This window comes from Lycium ferocissimum, unplaced genomic scaffold (genome assembly GCF_029784015.1).
Source record: "Lycium ferocissimum isolate CSIRO_LF1 unplaced genomic scaffold, AGI_CSIRO_Lferr_CH_V1 ctg904, whole genome shotgun sequence".
Lineage (NCBI taxonomy): Eukaryota > Viridiplantae > Streptophyta > Magnoliopsida > Solanales > Solanaceae > Lycium > Lycium ferocissimum.
This window is the reverse complement of record NW_026727546.1, coordinates 89,264-96,559: the sequence shown is the minus strand read 5'-3', so window position 1 is coordinate 96,559 and position 7,296 is coordinate 89,264.

Sequence of the window (7,296 nt, the reverse complement as noted above, 5' to 3'; positions counted from 1 at the left end):
TCAAAATGAAAGTGAACCATTTAAAAGCATGTAAATACTGGATAGTATCAACCTACATTCCAAAAAGGAAAGGATGTTATGTTCATTTAGAAGAGAAAGTTTATGGATTATGCGAGAATTTCAAGCTTAAATTTCTCGAACACGAAGAAACTAAGACCGCATCGCGAAGTAAATGTAGTAAGATAGATTTAGACGAGAAACTGGGAGCGAGCAGTGGGGATAAAGAAGGAAATAAGGAGCAACCTTATGTAAGACAATTTCGTAGTACTAGCTAAGGATGAGGATGAGTCTAGGGCCGAGACAGGCGCGGCAATTGTAAAGAATCACATAAACTATCTATGAAAAATTTGTCAAAATGCTTGGTTCTCTACCAGTGTTTGAAGACCGATACATTTTGAGAGAGTTGGGGAAAATGGGCCATTCTAGTGAACCTCCGTTTTGAAATAATTGTGCGGATAGAGCTCGTTTTCTAGCTTCCCAAGATATGTTAAGGACACGTACGTTAAGCCTTTAAGAAAGATGGAAAGACCTGTAAGGTGGCTTAGCATTGATATATATATTGGTGGTCGCATAAAGCTTGCAAGAACGAGAGGGTATTAAATCATTGGAGTACGGAAATTTCATTTCGAAAAGATTTGGGGAAGATTATTGAAAGATTTTATGAGAAGTTCTAGCTGCTCTCAAATGGTTTTTGAAGTAGTGAGGGAAGAATTGATGTAAGCCTGATGAGATATCAAGAAAGGATGCGGAAGTAAAAGAGATGCATTGGGAAACAAAGGAGGGTACGAAGTCTAAGCATACGCATCTATCTCCACTCCCAGAAGAGGTTCAAGATGAAACGCTGTTGCCCCAGGTATGCAATGCAATACTTTACTTTTAATGCTTTTGGTCGTGTGTGGCCATATTGTGTGTTGTGATATCATAGCCCAAAGTGGTAGTGTTATTTTGGGCTGTTGTGACAGGTGAGTAGCGCCAGATTACAGGGAAAATTCTGGCAAAATTTCTGTAGAATTCCCAAGAACTTAACATTCGAAGACGAATGTTTTAAAGGGGGAAAGAGTGTCACACCTCAAAATTTTGGGTTGTTGTGAGGTAATAGACTAACGCAAGTCAAGGTGTATATGATGCCCTACAAGTGAGAAGGGATACTTAATGATTCTAATTTAGATTCCAAAGACATTTGAGGAGAGAAGGAAGCTCGTTGGAGAAAGTTAAGGTAACAAGTGCCTCACTTCGTATACAAATGTACTAGCAAGTATTCCTGGCAATTTACGAGGTTAGAAGTTGAACGAATCAAATCGACGAAATTTGAACCGAATCGGGGAAACCTGCAGACACCAGACAGTGTCGACGGACCGTCAAAACGCCTCGTCAATAGGTTCCTGCAAGCTGAAATTTGCAGGTGCAATTCGACGGGACCGTTGACCCGGCCGTCGAACCGCCTTTCTGGAATATTCCAGTCCCAGCTATAAATATTCGGCCTTCGATCATAATTTTCAGATTTCATCTCTCTCCAAGTCTTGAAAATTCTAGAATACTCTCCATAGCATATTATCACAAATCCAAGAGGAATTGAAGAGTAAGCACCAAGAAATTATTAGAATCAAGTGCAAGGATGTTCACTAGGGCTTGTGGAAACCAAAAATCTCTTTGTTATTGAAGTAGGGTTTTCTCTCAAGTGGAGTATTTTCATCCAAAGCCCATTCCTATGTGATCAAAGGTGAGTTTCACATTTAATTCATGTCACTAAGAATATTGAGTATTTAAAAGGCTCGGATTACGGAAGAAAGTAGAGAATGAAGTTCAAACATGGGAAATAGTGGAATTCTTGAATGGTAACTTGACTTGAGTCATAGTTCTTGACATACCATGAGTGTAATCTTGTTGTGAAAGATGTACATGATGTTAAAGGCGTGTTTTATGAGAATGAATATGAAGTGTGTTGCAATTATGATTATGGGTGACTTTGAAAGGGAATGCTGGGAATTGAATAATGTTTAACTTGATGAAGTTTATCGATTGTAATATCGTGGGTGTTATTATCGACATTTGGGAGTTGTTATATTATATGGAGAAAGTTATATAAACAAAGGAGATGCTGCCCAATTTTCGTTAGCTTTAGCTTAAGCTTGAGTATGTTTTCGATTATCTAATCCTATTACGAACTCTCGTTAATGTAGAAACGTGAATATTGGAGAAAAATGTTCAAGTGACAAAGTTGGCGAAACGTAAAGGTATGTAAGGCTAGTCCTTTTCTTTCATAAAGGCATGACTCTTATATTCTAATTTTCTATATATATTTTCATGACCTTCTCATATCCCAAAAGTTGAGAGTTCATGGTTTTTAAGGTTTCTTATGAGATAAGAGATATGTCATGAGTATGAAAATGATGATGATGAGTTTAAGCCTAAAGACCCTAAAGCTTATAAGTTGATATTTCCACGAAGCTAATGTTCCTTGTACGATTCTTTGAGGTTATTCATTGTTGCTAGACCCACCTTATGATGCTAGTTCCTTCAAGGTGAGGTATGATGAATATGATTAGTCCATAATGGAATCGGGGGTCCTCGACCTTACGTCACCCCGATATAGTTATAGATTATCTTTGAATTCTAATGCAAGCTTTATGATAAGTCTATGATAAGGTTATGATAAGTATACGATTCCACCATGCCTAGGTGGTCGGGCATGTCACCGCGAAGGCGGGCTGCATACGATTCCACCGTGCCTAGAAAGCCGGACATGTCACCGCTAATGCGGGCTACTTATGGTACACCGTGCCTAGATGGCCGGACATGTCACCGCTAATGCGGACTGCTTATGGTTACACCGCGCCTAGAAGGCCGGACATGACACCACTAGTGGGCGGCGTGCAATGGTTACCTGGACGCGGGTTAACGATAATGGTATATGTGGTATGTATCATATGTGTTTTCTTTAAAGGTTAAGCAGGTTATATCTTCATCCCATGTTTTCATGATTTCTTTGTTATACCAAGATATTCATGCCTTACATACTCGCACAACGTTTGTACCGACGTCCTTTTTTGGACGTTGTGTTCATGCCCACAGTAGATAAAGACGGTGCAGATTGTGCAGAGCTATCTGCCAGATGACATGTGAGCACTCCATTATTCCGGAGGTGCCATTTTGAGATATTATTTTATGTACATATTTGGGCACGACGGGGTCCTGTCCCGTCTTTATGTCTAGTACTTTAGTAGAGGCTCGTAGATACGTATGTGTGGGTAATAGGGGTTCCATGATGACCACATGTATTCCTATATATCATTTTTGTAGCCGTGAGGGCTTATATATATAGACATGTGTTGCTTTAGAGATTATATATGTTCAGGGTGAGTATGATGATTAGCCTAATGAGAGGTGCTCGGTGGTCAGCTCTGGGTGCCCGTCATGGCCCCATACCCGGGTCGTGACATCTGCACCGCTCACGAAGTTAACCCAGAAATCAGTTAAGTTTCAATGGACAGAGGCTTGTGAGCGTGGTTTCCAAGAACTAGAGGATAGATTAACTTCTGCCCCAGTCCTGACACTTCTAGAGGGATTGGAAGGTTATGTTGTTTATTGTAACGCTTCAGGCATTGGGCTAAGCTGTGTGTTGATCCAACATGGTAAGGTGATTGCGTATGCATCAAGGCAGTTGCGGAAACATGAGAAAAATTATCTGACCCGTGACCTTGAATTGGCTGCAGTGATTCATGCATTGAAGATATGGAGACATTATTTGTATGGCGTCCATGTTTATATTTATACAGATCATAAGAGCCTTTAGTAAATCTTCAAACCAAAAGAGTTGAATTTACGACAATGACGGTGGTTGGAATTATTGAAGGACTATGTTGTTGACATCCTGTATCATCCCGGGAAAGCAAATGTTGTGGCTGATTTATGCAATGTGCAGCTAGAGAAAAGAGAGATAACTCATGAGCACCAGTAGTTAGCTAGCCTAGGAGTTCGAGTAGTGGACTCAGGCAGTATGGGAGCTATCATTCAAAATTCAGCGGTTTCGTCGCTAGTAGTTGAAGTAAAGGAGCGCCAATACGAGATCCCATGCTAATTCATCATAGGAATACACTCCCTCAGAAGGAGAAGTCATCATTTGAGACTTCTGGAGATGGAGTTCTCCGATGCCGAGGCAGGTTATGTGTTCCCGATGTTGCAGGACTACGCCACCAAATATTGAACGAAGCCCATTGTTCCCGTTATTCTATCCACCCCGGAGCAACAAAAATATATCATGATCTTAAATCTATATATTGGTGGAATGGGACGAAGAAAGATATAGCAGAATTTGTAGCTCAATGTCCCAACTGTCAACAAGTGAAAATTGAGCACCAAAAGCCGAGCAGATTGTTGCAAGCTATAGAAATTCCAACTTGGAAATGGGAAGTAATTAACATGGACTTCATTACAGGCTTACCCTGTTCCCGACGTAAGTATGATTCTATATGGGTGATTGTGGATAGACTTACGAAGTCAGCTCATTTCTTACCGGTCAGAACTACATATGTAGCAGAAGATTATGCAAAGCTTTATGTTAAAGAGATAGTGCGACTTCACGGTGTTCCAGTATCTATTATCTCCGATAGAGGGACTCAGTTTATCGCCAATTTTTGGAAATCTTTCCAAGAAGGTTTGGGGACTCATGTGAGTCTTAGCACGGCGTTCCACCCATAAACTGATGGACAAGCTGAACGTACCATTCAGACCCTTGAGGATATGTTACGGGCATGTATATTAGATTTTGGAGGTGGTTGGGATGATCACTTACCACTTATTGAATTTGCTTATAACAACAGTTATCATTCTAGCATCCGAATTGCACCGTATGAGGATTTATATGGGCGAAAGTGTAGATCTCTAATTAGATAGTTCGAATTAGGAGAGACCAAATTGATAGTGCCAGACTTGGTCCAACAAGCTATAGAGAAAGTCAAGCTTATACAGGATCGATTATTAACAGCTCAGAGTCGACAAAAATCCTATGCAGATAATCGTCAGAGGGACTTAGAGTTCCAAGTGAAAGATTGGGTGTTTTTGAAGGTGTCGCCAATGAAAGGCGTCATGAGATTCGGTAAGAAAGGCTAGCTTAGCCCCCGGTACATTGGACCTTATGAGATTAAGGTAGGCAAAGTGGCTTACAAATTAGATCTACCTCCTGATTTGGAGTCAGTTCACCCAGTTTTCCATGTATCGATGCTTCGTAAGTGCATCAGGGATCCTTTTAGAATTTTACAAATAGATGATGTCGAAGTTACTAAGCAATTGTCTTATGAAGAAGTCCTTATTTCCATTTTAGATAGGCAAGTACGAAAGCTCAGAACCAAAGAGGTAGCTTCAAGAAGTTTATGGAAGAATAATAATAGAGAGGAAATGACTTGGGAAGCCGAAGAAGATATGAAATTCAGGTACCCACATTTAATTTCACCTACAGAGAAGACTCAGGCAGAGAAGCCATTATTCTTAGGTATGTAGTGTTTTCCTTGATGTTTTCCTGGTCGTGTGTGGCCACGATTATTGTTGTTGTTGTTGTAGCCCTGTGAGGCGATGTATTTTGGGTTGCTGTGCAGGATGGTAGTATCATATTATAGGGGAAACGCTGGCGAAATTTTTATAGAATCCCCAAGAACCTAACATTCGAGGACGAATGTTCCTAAGGGGGAAGGAATGTTACACCTAGGAAATTGTCGGACTTATTGCCTTGTGGATAGGCTAATGTGAGCTTGAGGTGACTATGAGACCCTTACGAGATTAAGGAAGGTATTAGATAGCTTAGAGTTCATATCATAAGAGTTTGAAGTTACATGAATATATGAGCCTAATTTCGTTGAGGGAAGTGAAAATGTAAGTCGCGTTCGGAAATGTTTCCGCTATAATTGAGCTGATGTTTATTTAGAAATATCTTAAGTGGTTGTTATAGGATCTATTGTATGGTTAATGAAGTATTATATAAGTGCCAAGAAGGTTCCACGAGGATTGGAAGTCAAACGAGTCGACGAGAATGGAAATCAAAATTTTTCCAGTTGTACAGCCATTTGTACGGACCGTATAAATTATACTGCCCGTATAATGGTCCGTAGATTTATTCCAGAGAAGGGTACAGCCTGGTGGTATTATATGGCCAGATTATACGGACCGTATAAATTATACGGCCCGTATAACAGGCCGTATAAATCGGGTCGGGTCAAAATTTTTATTTTATAACATGGACGACCCTTGCTCATTTTCATTTCCCACATTCTTCCAAGATCTCCAAAAAACTCCAAAACCCTTCTCTAAGCATATTACACCCAAACCCAAGAGATTACAAAGATCGAATATCAAAAATCAAGTGTTCATGTGTTAGAAGGTTCCCTAGGGTTGGTAGATTTCAAGAAATACTTGGGCATTGTAGCTAGGGTTTTTGCACAAGTTGGTAGCTGCTCCAAAGCTCATTTCTATGGGATAAAAAGGTTAGTTTCCATGCTTATTTCATGTCAAAAAGAATGTTTGGTTGTAGCAAAACTTGGGTAGAAGAAGAAAGTAGAGAATGTAAGTCTAAATGTAGCTTTTATGATGTTTATGAGTAGTAAACTATATTGAGTCATGATTCTTAGTATGATATGGATATAATCATGTTATGGAAGGTAATAATGGTGATGAAGAAGCGTTATATGAAAATGTGTTAAAATGGGTGTGGAGTTGTTCGTATAAGTTGAGCACATAAGGATAGATTTTAAAGGTTTAAGGGAATGTGATTGCTTAATTATGATATTGTGAGTGTATTATGGATGTTATTGTGGTTGTTGGGAGTTGTTTTGTAAAATGGTGGAAGTTGACGAAATAGGGGAAATGCTGCCCAATTTTCATTAGATCATGAATTATTCTAGTTTGAATTTAAGAGTATCATTAAAGCTTAACCATGGTATGAATCCTTCTAAATGTAGATTATTCAAGCTTCAACGGTGAACGTTAAATAGTTAAGAAGACGAAGAGGTATGTAAGGCTAACCTTTCTTTTAATAAGGCATGGTTCATTGGCTATATGTATACACATCCTTTCATGAGTTCTATAATGTCCTCCAAATGATTCTATCTCTAAAAGCTACTAAAGCTCACGATCCTCGATACTTTTATGATTCCATTGCACCCCTTATATGATAGTTGATCCTCCAAGGATAGACATAACGAAAACGATGATGGCAATGATGTTGATGATACTTATGGTCTCTTATGTATACGTGTCTAAGTATGTATGACTATTATGTAACACCGAGCTTATATGGCCGGGTATGAT